Source organism: Ovis canadensis, chromosome 10 (assembly GCF_042477335.2).
Source record: "Ovis canadensis isolate MfBH-ARS-UI-01 breed Bighorn chromosome 10, ARS-UI_OviCan_v2, whole genome shotgun sequence".
Classification (NCBI taxonomy): domain Eukaryota; kingdom Metazoa; phylum Chordata; class Mammalia; order Artiodactyla; family Bovidae; genus Ovis; species Ovis canadensis.
Window position 1 is genome coordinate 47,322,808 of NC_091254.1, and position 19,671 is coordinate 47,342,478.

A 19,671-nucleotide genomic window follows, 5' to 3' on the forward strand; every position below is an offset into this window, starting at 1 on the left:
CAGCGGTGACTGTCTGAAGTGCCTCCCTCTCTAAAAGGTCACCACCACCTCCCAAATTCCTCTCTCTCTCCCCTGCTTTACTGTTCATGCTTAATATATATATCTAGCCAAAGTCGTGCTCATCTATCTTGTTTATGATCTGTGTCCCCATCAACAAGAAAGCTGAGAAAGGTGGGGCTTTTGTCTGTTTTGTTCCCAGCTGTACACTCTGTACCCAGAAAGAAGAACAGCGCTTTGAACAGAGTAACATGCAATAACTGTTTATTGAATGAGTGACTACAGAATGCAGGCTTTTAGCCTCAGCGTTCTCACTCCAAATGCGAGAAGTCAAATATATATAACAGATTGAAGATGGTACCAAGGTGCAGGGAGGGGGGAAGCAAAGGAGAGAGGCGGGGGCAGGGGTGAGAACTTAGCCAGCTGAGGAGGCCTGGCCCCAGCCAAGAGGCTCTCATATCCACTCAGTCCTGCTGTCCGATGGCAGTGGGGGTGGGTGGAGGGTGGAGCTGGCTAGAAAGGGGGAAATGAAGAATTTATATTTCTCAAAAACTTTCTATAAGATTTGTGGGGCTCACTCACTGAGACCAGCCCTTGGGGTGTTGGCTTGTCTTTACAGTGTGATGGAACACAGTGGAGGAAGAATGGCCTGGCTCGTAGGGCAAGTGGCCCAGAACTTGCTGCAAAGCCCACTGCAGAAACGCCAATTACAATTTGTGTTGAATCCCATCCCCAGCGAACCCTGCTCATATAGCACCTCAGAATGCATCCAGCTCCATCCGTGAATGAATGAACAGACAAAATGTGGCCCATCCATACAGTGGAATATTATTCAGCCTTGGAAAGGCAGGAAAGTCTGACATCTGCTACAACAGGGATGAACTCTGAAGACGTTTCACTCAGTGAGAGAAACCAGACACAGAAGGACAGACACTGTACAGTTCCACTTACTTGAGGGACTAAAGCAGGTAAATTCACGGAGACAGAAAGCAGAAGGGTGGCTGCCAGGGGCTGGGGGCGGGGAGGATGGGGACTTGGTGCTTAATGGGGACGGAGTCTCCATTTGGGAAGATGAAGTTTCATGCATGGATGGCGGTGACAGCTGCACAAGTATGAATGTGTTTAACGCCACTGCATGTACACTTAAAAGCAGTTAAGATGGGAAATTTTATGTCTGTATATTTCACCAAATCTTACAAGTGCTCATGGGCTTCCCTGGTGGCTCAGACAGTAAAGAATTTGCCTGCAATGCAGGAGACCCACGTACGATCCCTGGGTCAGGAAGATCTCCTGGAGAAGGGAACAGGAACCCACTTCAGGATTCTTGCCTGGAGAATCCCATGGACAGGGGAGCCTGGTGGGCTACTGTCCATGGGGTCACAAAGAGTTGGACACGATTGAGCAAATAACACTTTCACTTTCACGAGTGATTACAAGTCTCTTGGGCTGGGGCCTAAGAATCTGCATTCCTAAGGAGGCCTCAGCAATGCTGACGTTGCCTTCCCCAGGGGAACCTCCAGCGAAGCCGACAAAAGTGAGTTCAGCAACACTGAATTCCTCACCTCACAGCTTCTGGGTCCAGTGTCCAACCAGGAACCAAATTCGTGTCTGCTTAGTCCTCTCGGTTAGCACCAGTTTCAATAGTTCACACAAGGAGCGCCCCCTAGCTCCCCTCCCTGCCTTCAGGGAGGGACCTCTCTCCTTTAAAGACCCTCAGGAAGGAACCTGACTTCAACAGCATTTTCACGAAAGCATTCACTTAGGAACTTCTCACATGTGTTAAGGGAGTGTTCTCTGGGTAGAGGTGTGTGAGAACTGATTGTAGAAAGCTTGAACAAATCAACAAAAAATGAGTAACACCCTCACGGGAAAAAGGCCAAGAGTAGTCTTAAAGAGGCATTTGATGAAATATTAATAAGAAATACAGATGGCCAGTACGTGTCAAAAGAGATCAATCTCATGGGTAATCAAACAAATGGAAGGAAACATTACAAGAATGCATTTTTCAAACGCTGGTTTGGAAAAAAATTAAAAGAATAATAACCAGTATTGGCATGGGTATGAGGAAAATGACCGCCTTTTCAGATTGAAGGGATCAGAAACAGGTACACTGAAGGAACAATCCGGCGAGATGCCGCAAAAGTCCCTGTAAGGAAGACCATCTTTATAGTATTCTCTTTCTGGGAGTTGTTTTTGGGGAAGCAAGCAAACCTGTGCACCAAGATATACGCACAAGGTTGTTTAGCATAGCAAAAATAATGCACGCCTCCTAAATAAGTGATAAAATACACTCATCTATCTATGGTTGTAAAGGGGTACTCCACAGCCATCCTGAAAGATACCCTGGATTCTAGTTCTCTCCTACTGGGAAGGATGTTCAGCATACATGTGTTGGAAAAGCAGTTTAGAGAGCTACATGTATGAGAATGAAATCTGTTTTTAGAAAACATTCATACTTACCTTAATTTCAGGAATCCGGGTTACTGTGCTTGTCTCTGGGTGGAAAGATTTGGATTATTTTAATCAAACCTCTGGCTGTTGCTTATCTGTAATATCTAATTTTTCTACAATGATTATGTATTATAAGAGTTTGTTGTTTTTTTCATCTCCCATTTTGGCACATGAAGAGGGGCCCACAAAAGAAACCAGTTGCAAAGATGAAAGGTGTTTACCAAACTGAGTTCTCGTGTATCGTGGAGGGCAGGGATGTCACTGCGGGGGAACTGAAAGGCGGTAATTAAGCTGAACCTCAAGGGATGGGGCATTCAGGGGAGACGCAGAGCCGCCGGCGGGCCAACGAATGCCACGGGGACCCCAGGAACCACAAACGCGGGATGCTGCGGGGAGAGGCAGCCCGCCTCCTGCCCCCCGCCCCACCCGCGGGCATCTCCGGGAGCGCAGCGCCCTCGGGTCCAGACGGGGTCCTGGGCCCCCGGGACGCTGCCCCCGCGTGCGCTGGGTGTCCCAGCCTCCCCCGCCCCGAGGCCGTCTCTGCGCGCGCTCCCACCCCGCGCGTGACACCTCAGGGTGCGCCCCCGCCACAGGTGCAGGACTTCCCCCCCGCCCCCCGCCCTCCCTCCCGTGCACAGGCGGGTTTGGTTCCCACGGCAACCTGGACACTGCCCGGCGCGGCGCCGCGGGAGCCGCAGCCCAGCTGGGGGCAAGGTCACGGTCACGCTCCGAGCGGGGGGGGGGGGGGGAGGGGAGGGGCCAGCAGCCGGCCCCGCCCAGCGGCCTTCCCCCAGCCCCCAGCCCCGGGGAGGGGCGGGGCGCGGGCGCGGGCGCGGGGGCGAGTCCGCACCCTCCCGGGCCCGCGGAGGCCACGCGGGGACCGCCACCCAGGGGCGCGCGGTCCGCGCTGACCAAGGCGGGACTCGCGCCGCGGCGGCCCCCGCTCCCCCGTGACGACCCCGCACCCTAAAACAGGAACGGCCTGCTGGGGACCCGAACTGCAGCTCGGTTACCCAGAACTCACCTTTTCAGCAAACTCCACCGAACCGAACACAACCAAGAACTGGTTGGGAAGCAGAAAAACCTGTCGTGGGAACAGGGATTTCTAAAGCCAGGCATGAAAAGCGGTGGTGAGCCAGGGAGCAGGGGCCCTTCGGGAGGGCCACCCCCGCTGCGTCCTGACGTCCCCTGTTTGCTGAGACCCGCAGCTTCTCAGCAGCAGAAATTGACTTCTGCCGGCTGGGAACGCTGGACTTCTGGGATCCACGCGCAGCTGGGGGGATTCTCATGAGGACCTCTTTCGGGTTGCAGGCCACAGACTCCTTGTGTCCTCCCATGGGTGGTGGTGGGGCTCTCTCAGTTCAGTTCAGTCGCTCAGTAGTGTCTGACTGCCATGGGCTGCAGCACGCCAAGCCTCCCTGTCCATCACCAACTCTCGGAGCTTGATCAAACTCATGTCCATCCAGTCGGTGATTCCATCCAGCCATCTCAGCATATTGGGCACCTACTGACCTGGGGAGTTCATCTCACAGTGTCCTGTCTTTTCACCTTTTCGTACTCTTCATGGGGTTCTCATGGCAAGAATACTGAAGTGGTTTGCCATTCCCTTCTCCAGTGGACCATATTTTGTCAGAACTCTCCACCATGGCCTGTCCGTCTTGGGTGGCCCTACACGGCATGGCTCGTGGTTTCACTGAGTTAAACAAGGCTGTGGTCTGTGTGATAAGTTTGGTTAGTTTTCTGTGATTATGGTTTTCATCCTGGGGTCCCTTTAATGAGACCACTCCTCCCATTCACAAGGGCTCCACTCTCCTGACCTAATAACCTCCCAAAGGTCCCACCACCTCAGACCATATTGATTTGTGGGGACACAAGAATTTGTGCATGACATCCCCCAAGCCAGTTTGGTTATCTGGCTTCCTGGCCAACACAAGAGCCAGGGGGCAAAGTGGAGCCCCTCCCAGACTCCCCTTATTGGGCTACACCCTGCCCCTAGCCTCCAGGAATATTGGCTGTTATGGACTCACAGGTGTCCCCTTCTTTGGAGACTTGTCTTTGGTCAAGCCAGATCTGACTCACCCTGGGGGTGGTTAGAAGCATCTGCCGCCCCCACCCCCAGGCAGCCCACAGCCAGTAACTGACAGAGGAGTGCCAAGGTTGGCTGCTTTGCGTCCGGGTGCAAGCTACTAGATGCAGTCCTGCTTCAGGGCTCCCAGCCGAGACCGCACCCTTCACAGTCCCCACCGCCCAGCCCTGCTCCTTTTCTGCCATCTCCTGAAAGCTGGAAATGAGAGCTTGGAAGAGACTGTCCAAGCCAGTGTCCCCAAATCTGTTGAAATGCAGCTTGTTGAAATACAGATTCCAGGGCCCACTCTAGACCTTTGGTGGTGTTCGTTGCTAAGTCTTTGAGACCTCATGGACTGCAGCATGCCAGGCTTCCCTGTCCTCTGCTATCTCCTGGAGTGTGCTCAGATTCATGTCCACTGAGTCGGTGATGCCATCCAACCATCTCACTCTTTGTCGTCCCCATCTCCTCCTGCCTTCAATCTTTCCTAGCATCAGGGTCTCTTCCAATGAGACAGCTCTTCGCATAAGGTGGCCAAAGGATTGGAGCTTCAGCTTCAGCATCAGTTGCTCCAGATCTACCATGTCAGAGTTCAGTGTGGGAGGTTGGAATCTGTATTCTCAGCAAGTTTACCAGTTTATATGCTGCAGGTGGTCCTGAAACTGGCATCTGAATGAGAGGATCTCACCTCTGAAGGGAGGATCACACTTGTGCTTTTTCAAAACGATGCCTCTGAGAGATCAAGACACTGTACGAAACGTCAGAGCTTCAGAGAGTGCCTTTCAGGGCTGCTTGTCCCTCAGTACAGCCAGCAGAGTCAGCCCTGCTGGGCCTCACGTTCAAAGATGCTGCTGCTGCTGGGGGTTATTTCCTGCTCTTGCTCCTGAAAGGTCAAGTGCATGGGTGCTGGACCCTGGCAAAGGCTGCACTGCCGGAGTTTGGGGGGAGTCCCCTGGGGCCTGGCATGGCCTCACCTTGTGAGCACAGCCCTGGCCAGGGCCTGCCTCTGCCAGTGCTGGGGACAGCCCTGAACATCTGCTTCGCTCTTGAACTGATGAGGCTCTGGGTGCATCCTCAGTGCCAGTGCTAGGGCCTGTGGCCAGCGCATGACAACTGTTCCTAACTGTGAAGGACCTCCACTGGGAGAATGGCATAGCCTCCTCTGCCTCACAGCCTGGGTTTGCCTTCCTTAAAGAAAAAGGAGTTTTGACCTCCCGTCATTAAGTACTTGAGAACAGCACCTCTCTATAATTACATATGGGCTTCCCAGGTGGTTCATCGGTAGAGAACCCGCCTGCAATGTAGGAGACACAGAGACGTGGGTTCGATCCCTGCGTCGAGAAGATTCCCCTGGAGGAGGACATGGCAAGCCACTCTAGTATTCTTGCCTGGAGACTCCCATGGACAGAGGAGCCTGGCGGGCTATGGTCCATAGGGTCACAAAGAGTCAGACACTACTGAGCACATACACACACTCATAATTACATATATAGATGGATAGGTGATAGACATATAAAATGTGAGTGTAAGGTAGTTCTATCTATCTGTCTATCTATGTCTGACATTTATCTGGCCAATTCCTAACCCATCAAGAACGGCCACTTTTTTTCAATCTATCACCTGATACAAATGAAAGTATTTTCCATATCCAGGAAGAGGCTAGTAGCAACAGCATCACCCAGAGGCACACAGACCAGTTTTACTTCTTAGCGTTTCATTTCATCGCATGATACACTGTGACTCAGAGAAACAGCTACAAATAAACATGGACAACATTTTACTGAAGGAGCGCATAACAACTGGAGCTAGAGCTGCGGCAACCTACGTGCTGGGGGCAGAGAGAGGGAGGCCGGAGGGGGAACATCCCAGGGCTTAGATGTCCCTGGAGCTCTTTGTGGGAAATGAACCAGCATCCAAAAGTCAGAAATCCCACGACAGCTGCTCGGGGCACTGATGTCCATGAAATCCAGCCGCTGTAAATCCTGCTCGGGGTTGCAGGGCGGGGGGGTGCGGGGGGGTGGGGTGGGGGGCTGGATGCATAAATTTGGAGGCAGAAGGAGGATTTTCCAATATCAAAGCAACACACCCAGAGAGTCAGAGACTCCTTGGCGCTCTTGAAAAATCAAAGGCATGTGTAGGGTCCTGATCGCCCAGCACATGCAGGGCCCTGAAGTGTGGATCCCACCCCTCCCTCCACCCACAATGGCCCTGCCCTGGAGCCCTGGAGTCTCTGTGGGGCCCAGTCTTTGGCCTCAGAGGGCAGCGGGGAGGTGTGGGGACGGGACAGGGCATACGTCACTCTGTCAGAGGCGCCACCAGCTGAGGAGTCAGCCAGGCGGGATTCCTGCCTCTTGGTCACTGAGGCTCCTTGGCCGTCACCCTGAGGCTGGGTGAATTCCCAGCCCCACAGGGCTGTGGTCACTCCTGCTCATGTCACCGGTGTTACAAGCCTGGTGTGTGAGTCACCGCACATCCCATTATCAGATGGGTAAGAGGGCAGCAATGGGGCTTTCCTTGTCGCTACCTCCTGCTGCTAACCTCATGCTGAATGTTGGAGGCGGGGACGGTATGTGGACTGGACCAGCCAGACAGGCTGCCGGTGCCCAGGAGGACTCTGAGAAAAGCCCCCTTGGTCCAACATATCTTTTTCATTAGGAAACCATGGTGCCTGAGTTCCTGCCAGTAGAGTTACTTATTCAATTATGTTACTCCATAAAGTACGGCTGAACAAGGAGTACGGAGTTGATGTAGCAACTCAGTGACTGGTTGTCTAGTCTCAGGGAGTTCACAGGATGAGCTAAGCAGCAGGGCAGGTGAGCTTGGGCAGAGGGAGTCAGGACCATGGGTGTGGCTGGGAGGACGATGAGAGAATGAGGCAACTGGGTGGGCAGAGAATGCTCCGGGCAACTGGATGGGAGGGGGCGGAGGAGGCAGGGAACAGAGCTGGAGGGGGTGGGCAGAGCTGGGGCTTCCCATGTGGCATGAGTGGTAAAGAACTCGCCTGCCAGTGCAGCAGACTTGGGAGGCACAGGTTCGTTCCCTGGGTGGGGAAGATCCCCTGGAGAAGGAAATGGCAACCCACTCCAGCATTCCTGCCTGGACAATCCCATGGACAGAGGAGTCTGACGGGCTACAGTCCATGGGGTCACACAGAGTGGGACTCGACTGAGTGACTCAGCACGTGGGGGAGAGCTGGTGGGAGCAGGACAGGAGGAGTGAAATAGGCCCTTCTAGGCTTAGGGTCTTGTGCACACGTAATTTTCATACAAAGGGGATGTCACCTTCTGTCTGCAATTTCTGGCTATTAAAATGGGGTGGAAGAAATGCAAGCAGAATTAATCCAAAAAACAGCACAAAATCACCCTGAAAAACAACTTGTTTTCATCCCCAGAAATCATCGGTTGATTGTTATGCTCGGGATCTGGACAAAAGAGTACTTTAAAGCTTGCCAATCAAAGATGGCTAAGTAGGACACAGACAGCAGGCGGAACACGGGCGGCGAGGCCACGGCAGCACGCGTAACTCTGGAATGCACAGCTGCACTGCGCAGCACGGCTGGGAAGGGCCGGGGCTGGCCCAGTCAGCCCAGCCCGCCCTCAGTCCTGGCGCCTTCAGCACTGGCCAGCTGCCGAGCCCTGCACCTGGAGTCTTGAGGTGTATGAAGATGAAGATCTGGTCCTTCTCAGGAAGGTCACCGTCCAGAGGAGGTTAAGGAATACACGCTATGGAGCAGAAAGAGCCCCGATGTGAAGGCTGCTATCAGAATTCAATTTCATAGCACCACTCTGAGCAACTGTTTCATTTTCTGTAACAAAGAGTAATAATATATACCTCCCGGGGTTGCATAAACCTTGAAGGAGCTAATAAAAAGTCTTAATGCAATGATCGATCTAATAAATGTTAGCTTTCCTCCTTCTTTCCACACATGTGTCTAATACATGACAGAATGTGATGTATCACAAAAGAAATGTGTTCTGAGGATTCAGAGAATAGAGGTGTAATTACCTATAGCTGGGGAAGCTCAGAGCAGAGTTCATGTACTTGGTTTTGAAGATGAGTAGATTTAGAGATGGAGGAACAGGGGAGGAGGACTTCTAGGCAGAGCGACTGGCATCCAGGGACAAAGACCAGGAGCAGGTGACCACTGCATGGGAGACAAAGTTGGAAGCTTACCAGGGTCATGCCATCGAGGGTCTTGATGCAAGGCTAAACCTTGGGGGTAACCAAAAGTATTTGAGCAGGGAGCTGAGTTTGGTCAGAGCTCTGCTTTATAATTATGACTGTTATAGCTGTTTCCTGTCAACTGGAAGGGAGACTGTTAAGGACAAGATGCTGGAAGCATGATCTTGTAGTCTTAGATGGGATAAAGGAGTGAATACATCCCCTAATCCGCCTGACTTAGCTAATGAGCTAATAAGCTTCGACTCCATACTCGGCGAAGAATAAGATTAGGTCAAACAGGAAAAACAAAAAAAATTATGCTTGGAGAAAAAAATACCTTTACTGAAGCTTGAAAATCATGCCTTCTCTATGAAAGGGCGAATCATTGGGTTGTGTCTATTGCTTAGAAACGGCGTCATAGCCAGTATGAAGGCTCGTGGTGGATTCTCTGAGCTCATAGGAGCCCTTGGTCCCATCACCAGGGGAGAAGCTCAAGCATCTGAACTCAGAAGAACTGGACAGGAAGGCTCCTTACTGTTTGGGTGAGCATGACCCCACATTTAACATGCTCTGCATTTTCTTACTCGGGGAAAATGGGCCATCCGTCAATTTTCAGAATGGGAGGTTCTGTGGAGACAGGAACCCTAAGGCCAGACTGGAAGCAGCTTTTCTCAGATACGATGTTTGAGGTTTGCTCTTTTTCTTATCGTTTAATTGGACGAGGTTTGCTCTTTCCTCATACACCCATGACATATTCCTTGACCTTTCAGAATTTTTATTTAATTTTAAAAGGAGTTATGATAAAAGTACATTTTATCCTAAACATGGTGGGTTTTATTAAAATGTTGGTCATACACACACATACACACACACACACAGATACACACGCACACATGAAAAGGGGTTCAGAGAAAGAAACAGAGAGATATAGAGAAGCACAGAACAGAACGCTCTTGGCAGCTCTCAGGCCAGGACCCAGTTGTGATTTAAGAGCTGCCTGTGGGATTTCCCTCGTGGTCCAGTGGTTAAGACCCACACTCCCTATGCAGGATCATGGGTTCTATTCCTAGTCAGGGGATTAAGATTCTGCAAGCTGCATGATGCAGCCAAAAAACAAAAAAAAAAACAAAAGGAGCTTTCTGTTTGTAAGGACATTGAGTCTCTCAGGTCCCCGCGTGGGCTGTTGAAAACAAAGATATTTCACAACATTTCAGGGCTGAGTGGAGGAGAGGGCAACCAGCTGCTTCCTCACTTAACACGGAGTCCCACTGGCTCTGTTGCAAATGGCAGAAATGTCAGACCAACTCGCAGACAAATATCTGCAGAAAGACGTCCTCAGGGCAGCTGAGGACACTGGGCTCTGCTCTCCCCACGTCAGTGGTGTCTGTGACCAGCATGCCTGGCCCTCCAATGCTGAGCTCTCCATCGGGGAGTCTTCACAACTCCACGTGACGCATCATCTGGCCCATAAGGGAAAACCTGCTTTTCTCTCCTTTGAGGATAAACAGTGTCATCAGTGGGCCGGGAGGGACTTCAGTTCCCATAGTAAGACATAGCCCGAGATTCTGGGCTCAAAGCTCAAGGATGGACGGGTCATCCTCTTTGATTGAAGGTTTACATTAGGGAGAATTTGTGCCACCAGCTCAATGTGAATGAACTTGACGTGACACGGTGTGAAAAGAAGTCAGAATGATATTGCAAAGAGGGGAATAACAGTCATAACAGAATCTGAAAAGACTCGAGGTGGGTGAGGAGAATGGCACTGTCCCCAGGGAGGAGGCAGGGAGGGTGACACGTTGTCTGATCTCCTTGGCATTCTTACTGGTGTTGGTGTTTCGTGGATTTCACTGGCTGTAAATCAAAGCTTCCCACAACCCCCTCCTTGGGTTCGATTTATTTGCTAGAGTGGCTCATAGAACTCAGAAAACCTGTTTACTCTTGAGATTACTGGTTTATTTCAAAGGATATTAAAGGATGCAAACCAACAGCCAGACGTAGGGCTGCAGAAGGGCGAGCCTCGGAACAAGGTGGCACATGGCAGGGTTTGGGCTCCCCAACTGAGAAGCTCTCCGAACCTCATCATCTGGGGTTTATGTGGAATCTTCGTTACACAGGCACGACTGATCAAATCATGATTAAATCATCTGCAACTGAGTCAACCTCCAGCCCTTCCTCTCCCTGGAGATCAGGGGGTGGGGCTGAAAGTTCCACCCCTTTCCTGGTTTGTTCCCCTGGCAACCAGAGCCCCCACTTCCAAGAGTCACCTCATCAAACCCAGCTGTGATAGAAAGGGTCTCACTATGTACAACAAGATATCCATTTCACCTTGATGGCTCTGAAGCAATTTCAGGAACTGAGGACAAAAGACCAAATAGTATTATAACAAAAGATGCTCCCATGGCTCTTACTGATCAGGAAATTCCAAGGTTGTCAGAGCTGTGAGCTGGAAATAGATGAAGACCAAAATACATTTTTTTTTCTTTTGGTTTGTTTGTTTTAAATAAACCGCAGTATCACAGCAAGTAATGGAAGCAGGAGAGAGTTAGGGGGAGCAGAGCAGAGGGAGACCCCAGGGGTGCCTGGCAGAGCCAGAAACTGTGGAACAGAAGCAGATTTGGCTTTGCCCAGAGGTGAGATCCTGCCTTTGAGTGAGAGGAGTGTGCAGGGCGATAGAACGAGCTGGACAAGTCTGCAGAGGCATGAGGGTCAGAGACGGCTGAAGGGCCATGGGGCAGTGGAGGGGGCCAGCTCGGGGGAGAAGGGTCTGAGCAGGGACCACAGACGTACACCTGAGGGTGGCCCTGAGGGTCCACTATTCCCCAAGGAACAGACGAGCCCAGCTCTGTTTCCATCAGCGAAGCAAACATCTATCGAGCGACCCAAAAGCATCACTTTGCTCTTTAAAGAGCTTGCAGGTAAAATCTTTGTCCGAGTCTTTTTGCCTTCCATCCTCTCCCGCAGCGCCCTCGGACACCTTCTGTCCAGTTCCACTCCCTCCGGGCCTCTCATAAATCTCCCCTCTGCATCATGCTGCTCCACAGAACAAAATTCCTGGTTTATCTTATCTGGATGACGACAGTAGTCTTTGTTAAATACAAATTTTTTAAAAGGTTACTTTCCATTTACAGCTATTACAAAATACCGGAATTACAAAAGATTCCCCAGACATCCTTGAGCCCATCTTACATCCAACAGTTTGTACCTTCCCCTCCCCCACTGTTATCCCTCCCTCCCCTCCCCACCGTAACCTTAGTCTATTCTCAGTATCTGTGAGGCTTCTTCTTCTTCTGTCTTATTAATGTTTTAATCAGTTTCTCAGCTTTTTTTATCTTGCTGTCCCCTCCAATCTGTCTTCCTCCCTGCCTCCAGAGTAATATTTGCAAAACCCAAAGCAGAATGTGTCTATTGCAGCTTAAAAGTATTCAGCGAGCTCTCTTTGCTAACAGGATAAAGCCTATTTGCTTTAGTACGGGGTACGAGACCCTACAAGGTTAACTGCCAACCACACTGTCACCTCCGGACATGCTCTTCCTGGAACCTCAGGTTTTAACTAACCACTTGCATTTCCTAGAATCTGTCTGGCTATTTCCAGCTTGCGAGGTGTTGTTCTTCTGCCCTTGCTGCCTGGCATTGCCTTCCCTCCTTTAGTGTTTTTTAGTGTTATGTGACTCCATGGACTGCAGCCCACCAGGCTCCTCTGTCCATGGGATTCTCCAGGGAAGAATACTGGAGTGGGTAGCCATTCCCTTCTCCAAGGGATCTTGCTGACCTAGGGATTGAACCCAGGTCCCCTGCACTGCTGGCAGATTCTTTACCATCTGAGTCACCAAGGAAGCCCTTTATTACTTGGCAAATAGCTATGTATCCATCTTTCAAGACTTGGCTCAAATACCCTCTAACCTGTTCTCCCTTCTCTGGTTAGAACCAGCCTCTCCATCCTTATACAGATATCTATCTGCTGCACAGGGGGAAAGACTGCATTTCCTTCGGTCAGCTTTCTTGAAATATAACTTACAGACAATGAAGTTCACCATCTTTATTGAAATAATTCAGTGAGTATTGACAAATACACAGTTGTATACCAGCAACACAATCATGAGAATATTTCCATCTCTCTGAGTGCCCTCAGACCCCTCTGTATTCATTCCTTCCTCCTAACAGCCTGGCCCTTGGCAAACCCTAAACTGCTAACACTATAGTTTTGCCTTTTGTAGAAGTTCATGTAAGTGAAATAAAATAGTCCATAACCCTTGTGTCCAACTTCTTTCACTTAATATATTTTAAGGATTCATTCATGCTAGTGCATATGAATCTAATCTATCCTTTTTCCTTTCTGAGTAGTATTCCATTGTACGGATATACTGTTCATTCATTCACAGGTTAATGAACATTGGAGGTATTGGGACAGTTATGAACAAAGCTGACCATATTTGAATGCGATTTGTTGTGGAGATATGGTGGGAGTGGAGATGCTGGATCCCATGGAAAGTGTATGTTTAACTTTATAAGAAATAGCCAGACTATTTTCCCAAGTGACTAAAACATTCTTCATTCTGACCATTGGTTCACAGGAGTTCCAGTCACTCTAGAACCTTTCCACAGACTTTACTCTTAGCTCTTCTAGTGGGTATCTTATTGATTAACAAGGTTATAGCATCTTCTCACATGCTCATTTGGCATACACATAGCTTTACCACTAAATATATTTTAAATCTTTTGTCTATTTTATTAAAACATTGGGTTATTTGTTTTCCTTTCCTTTAGTTGTATGTGTTATCTATTGTGGATGTTGAGTCCTTTGTCATATACATGCTTTGGAAATATTTTCTTCCAGCCTGTGGCTTGTTTTTGAGTCTTTTAGCACTTTTCTTTGAAGGAGCAAATGTTTTAAATGTTAACAAAATCTACTTTATTCATTTCTGCTTTCTGTGTACTATTTAATAGATCATTGCTTACCTTAAGTCACTAAGGTTTTTCTCCTTTGTATTCTAGTCAGTTTATAGTTTTAGCTCTTTTATTTATGTCTATGTTCCATTTCAAGTGAATCTCTGTAAATGGTACGAGGTAAAGGTATATATATATACATGGGCTTCCCAGGTGGCGTCAGTGGTAAACAACCTGCCTACCAATACAGGAGACAAAATGTCACACACGACTGAGCAACTAAGCACAACACAAGAGGCTCGGGTTTGATTCCTGGGCTGGGAAGATCCCCTGGAGGAGGGCATGGCACCCCACTCCAGGATTCTTGCCTGGAGAATCCCACGGACAGAGGAGCCTGCCAGGCTACGATCTATAGGGTCACAAAGGGTTGAACATGCCTAAAGTGACTTAGCACATACATACATGCACACACACAAACATACATACATATATATATATATATATATATTGCTGTCTGCTTGTTCTAGCATCTTTTCTTGAAAGATTATCCTTTATCCATTAAACTGCTTTGGCAATTTTATCAAAAACCCACTGGCCAGATATCTGTAGATCTGTTTGGGCGTTCACTACTCTATTTCATTAAACTATTTGCCTGTTTCTACGCCGGTACTATTTTACTATTGCTTACAACCTGGGAATGTGAGCTCTCTAAGTTTGTTCTTTTTCAGAACTGTTTTGACTATTCAAGGTCTTTTGCATTTCCATGCAAATTCTAGAATCTGCTTATTGATCTATTTTAAAAAACTTAAAAAAAAACTTGCTGGGATTTTGGTTTTGCTATTGCATTGAATACATATGTAAGTCAATATGGGAAGAAATGACAAAACTTTAGTTGAATACGTGAACTCCTTCTACATACAAGGTGCTTAAACCCATTTGATTTTTACAGCCCTTGATAGTTTCCAAAGCCAGTTCACACACATTATCCCATTTGATCTACTGAATAACCAGAGGGAAATGTGGGCCTCACTTTGCAAATGAGAAAAATGAACCCCAGGAGACTTGACTTGGTCAACTGGTGGATAGCGGTGGCGCCAGTTGGCCTGGTGTTTTATTTCATGTCTACGGTCTATTTAATGCTTGATCTTGTAAATATTGATCTGGTGTATCTAAAAACATTGGCACGTCGGCCAAGGCAAGAAGCCCTGGCAACGCTGCCAATTCAGCCTTATACACTTTCACTCCCCCTTACTTGGGTAAAGAGGTAGCTGGAGACCCAGTTACCCCTGCTTTCAGACCAGCCCTGGGGAGCTGGCTCCACCCTGTGAATCTCAAACACTCAGGGAGCTTTAAAAACACATGCCTCAGCCTCACCTCAAGGTTTTAATTCAATTGTGAGGACTAGGGCCCAAGCATACAAAAGCTTCCCAGGTGACCCTCATATACAGCAGGTTTGAAAATGGCAATTCCGATGTTTCCAGGGAAAGAGAGAGCAGGAAAGTCAGATTTCTGAGACTTGAGCAAAGCCTGAGGGTCAGGGGTCACCAGCATAACCGCCACTCCACTCAGAAGGGAAGGGAAATGAGAGAGCCAGACAGAGGATTTGCCAAATTCCTGAGCAGAATCAGAATGAGATATGAAACACATGACAACTTCCCTCAGGGACTGACCACCCCCTGCCATTCCTTTAAAAATATCCTTAACTCTCGGTGAATAATAAGAAATTCGGATCTCATGGGAATCAGATAAATTCATAACAGGAAACAGTTCGGGATTATTTCGTCCAATTTCTTATCTCTAGATCGGAAAACTGAAGTCCTCTGAGGCCGATGACTGCGTCACCACTGTTCCCTGCTCTCCACCCCCAGATGGGGCAGAGCCAGGGTTGGACTCCCCTCAAGGCTCTTTCCACTGCTCTGTGCAGCCTGAGCCATTCACTCACTTGTTTATGGGGCCTGCTGGGGTAAGGGGCTAATTTCTGGGGTGTTAGGACCACTGGCTGGGAAGAGTTGACTCATTAGAAAAGAACCTGATGCTGGGAAAGATTGAGGGCAGGAGGAGAAGGGGACAGAGCTTGAGATGGTTAGATGGCATCACCAACTCAATGGACATGAGTTTGGGCAAACTCCGGGAGATGTTGAAGGACAGGGAAGCCCGGCGTGCTGCAGTCCATGGCGTTGCAGAGAGTCAGATCCAACTGAGTGGCTGAACAACAACAACAAAGGGCCACTGGCTCCCAAGCCTTGGTGCATCTAATCACCGGGGAAGTTAAAATAGATTCCTGATAGGGGCCAGACTAGGAATCTGAGTCACACTGTTCCCCACTCTTTCTTTGCTCTTTCTGGGTCTGTTTTAAGTGTTTGTGAATTCCAAGGTCTGCAGGGTCTGACACTGCAGTCCTTGGCAACCCCTGGGTTTAGTGATTACCTGTGAATTCACTTCCCTAGTGGCTCAGACAGAAAAGAGTCCACCTGCAATACGGGAGACCTGGGTTTGATCCCTGGGATGGGAAGATACTTTGGAGGAGGGCATAGCAATCCATTCCAGTATTCTTACCTGGAGAATCCCCATGGACAGAGGAGCCTGGCAGGCTACAGTCCATGGGGTCACAAAGAGCCAGACACGATTGAGCAACTAAGCACAACACTGCCGCCACTGCCATTCAGTCAATTCAGTCACTCAGTCATGTCTGACTCTGCGACCCCAAGCACTGCAGCACGCCAGGCTTCCCTGTCCATCACCAACTCTCTGAGCTTACTTAAACTCATGTCTGTCTAGTTGGTGATAGTCGAGTCACTATCTGCAGTGATTTTAGAGCCCCCCAAATAAAGTCTGTCACTGTTTTCATTGTTTCCCCATCTATTTGCCATGAAGTGATGGGACTGGATGCCAAGATTTTAGTTTTCTGAATGTTGAGTTTTCAACCAACTTTTTCACTCTCCTCTTTCATTTTCATCAAGAGGCCATTGCCATTAGGAGTGAACAACACTAGATTTATAGCCTGATGCAACCAGGATTTTCCCCTCATTTTCACAAGAGCTAAAATACAAACTGAACATGGCAATCATTTTAAGGCCACACAGAAGCTGATGCTGTGACCAGAACTTTGGGCAGCCACAGAAAGGGCAGGCCCTGCCCAGTGCTGTGTATCTGTTTTGCAAGGTGGACGGGTACTGCCCAGATGGTGGGCACCCCCTGCCTCCCAGCTTGAGACTTTTGGGACCACCAACCCCCTTCCAGGCCCCGTGCAGGACTCCCAGCTGGGGTCTGTGGGTGTTCACCCTGGGTTCAAGTCCCCACACTGTAGCTGGTCAGTGGCACCTCTCAGGTCCCCATCTGTGGGGGCCTCGCCTGTAAGAGGGGTGTTGAACTATAGCTGAGCTGTCAGGCTTGGCCATCACAGTGTCCTTGGAGCCTGCTCTTGAAGCCACCTGGCTGAAGGCCCCAGGGCCACAGAAGTAACGCATGCATCCCTCCCCACACCAGGCCTGACCATGGTAGGTCTGAATCCACGTTCTACCCACAGTCTGGGGGGAGACACCATGTTCTACCCACAGTCTGGGGGGAGACAGGCGGGAGTACGATCCATTATAATCCAGTTACCTGGTGCCAAACTAACAGGTTCGAAGATCAACACGTGAGGGGTGGGCATGCTGGGCAGGGGGGCCACGTGTGACCCAGGACAGGTTCCTACGGTGTGGGGGTTGAGAACGCACAGTCCTGGGGCTCAAGGTCCCTGCAGGCTCCACCGGACCCAACGAGGGTGGCTGGAGAGTGTGCGTACCTGGCAGGTGGTGCTCTGTCATCCCCAGAAAACCAAACAGACAAACGGTTTAGCGGCGGGGCTGGGGGGTGGGGGCGGGTGCGGGGTGAGAGATGCTGCGGACTTGGAGGTTAACCAGGGCTGAAACATCACGGGAGCTCTGACTGGGACCTGTTGGTTCGTGGATATGGATCTTGCCCTGTAACCCCCAGAGTTACAAGAAAGGGTGCTCTCGACAACCAGGTTAACCTAAGGGAAGGCCACCTACACAAGGAAAGCATCCCAAGTGGTTAAAATGGTAACTCTTCTGTTCCATATGTTTAACCACAATGAAAAGGCGCAGGAAGGAGGTGCAGTCTGAGGGAGGCAGAGGCTGGTTCCCCGGCAGGACAGAGGGGAAGGCAGCTGCTTCCAGCCGGCCTGACTCACTGCTGCTCACCCTCCACACTTTCTCAGGGTCACCAGCAAAGCACCCACAAAGAGGTGCTGCTTGGGACGTGATGGTGAAAAGCCTCGGGTTATTTCCTTGATTCTGCGAGCTTCCTTCCTAGCCTAGAGCAGAGCCTCATCTATGGGGGGAGAGACCTGTGTGCGGCAGCTGAGTCTGGCCCGCCCAGCAGGGTCCTTGCTGTCACGTCCCAGGAGGCACCTCTGTGGGTGCTTTGCTGGTGACCCTGAGCGCGCTGGGCTTTGGGAAGAGAAAATGAAGGGTGAGCAGCAGTGAGTCAGGCCGGCCAGAGAGAGCTGCCTTCCCCTCTGTCCTGCCCACAGACTGCACCTCCTTCCTGTGCCTTTTCATTGTGGTAAAACATACATAACAGAAAAGTTACCATCTTAACCACTCGGGATGCTTTCCTTGGGTAACCATCACCCCCTCTGTCCCCAGCACTCTCGCCAAACTGTAACTCCATCCCCGATCTCCAGCCCCTAGTGACCACCACCCTACTCTCTCTACATTTGACTTCTAACACAAGAAAGAAAGCAAATTTCCGAAAAATTTTTATTGACAAAATTTACAACGTCCCAGGGTAAACTGGGTATGTATACCCAATATACGAAGTATAATTTCTCAGTGAATGGGGCAGGAGTGACTGGATCTGGGAGCCCAACTCTCCACAGCCTTTGTCTTTCTCTGGTGGGGGTGGGGGCGCTCACACCTTCACTCCAAACAGCGAGCACTCAAAGGGAGTTGCCACTGAGTCCAGACAGGATCTCTTTGAAGTTCAAAAAGGCCAAGCCCGTTTCCTTTTTTTTTTTTAATTAAATCACCTGATATATTTTTTAAAAATGAGGAATGTCAAAACAGTTAGCATTTCACAGTTTAACAAATTAACGAGTTTGTCATGCCTGCACACATACAATGCATTTAACTGTGCCAGTCATGAAATAATTACTGCATTAAAGAGGGAAGGAAAAAACATTAATTCCTAGGGTCTGGTAGGTGTGAGGAGTGGGGGCAGAAGCAATTTTAAGATTGCAGGATGAGCAGTTTCTATCCTTCATCAGTTTCTTCAGGGGCTGGACTTGTGACTTCACTGGGAGAAGGGTGGAAGGGTCTGCACTGGACGCTCCTTGGGCACCAGGGAGCCTGGGGGGTGGGGGTTGCTGCAGGAGCCTGTGCACACCCTTGGTGAGCGAGGCCAAGAGACCAGAGGCCTGGCTTTCTAGCTGCCCTGGTTCACATACTAGTATCCCCATTTGGAAGCATCTGGAGGCCCTTGTGACCATCACATGTCATGTCTACTTCCTCCAGGAGGTCCTGGCCCTCTTTCACCCACAGGGGTGTGGGCTGACTCTGGCTTCCGCTGGATGTGGCGGGACTTGTCACAGAGAGCAGGATTCACACGGAAGCCACCAGAGGGGCCAGGGGCCCGTGCGGGTCTGGCCCACACCTGCCGCTCTAGGCAGCCCCTCTGTGGGCCTGTTTCTCAAGCCCCCAGTGTTTAAAAACAGGATGAGTTTGCATCACAAAATTTCTCATTTTAGAAAAATGAATTATGACAACATTTCTATGAGTAAGAAGTTGGTTTAGAAAAACTTAAAATATTATTCAACTCGCAACACAGACCATTTCCCCTCCACCCCCAGATACACACAGTATTTGCCTTTATCCCGGGAACCTAACTCAACGTCTGGGTGGTCTCAAGGAAAGAATGGGGTTTCAAGAGCAGACCAAGGAGAATCGAACATCATGGATTTTGGCCATCTTCCATCTTCACCCTGCCAACTGCGTGGGAATCGGACCCTCTGAAACCCTCAGGGTGCGGGCACGTCGGGGCCATGGGCAGAGTCATCTCTCTTGGTCAAGACTCCATCAGGATGTCTGTCCCCCGAGCACACCTGTCCAGTT

At 49.8% G+C, this 19,671-nt stretch overlaps 1 long non-coding RNA gene across 1 annotated transcript; it reads left to right on the forward strand.

Annotated features, from left to right (window-relative positions):
- Window positions 1-3,263: 3,263 nt before the first annotated feature.
- Window positions 3,264-8,411, forward strand: LOC138446772 (uncharacterized). Its single transcript, XR_011259553.1, has 2 exons — window positions 3,264-3,578; window positions 7,905-8,411. It is a non-coding gene; the product is annotated as an uncharacterized lncRNA (long non-coding RNA).
- The last annotated feature ends 11,260 nt before the right edge of the window (window positions 8,412-19,671 follow it).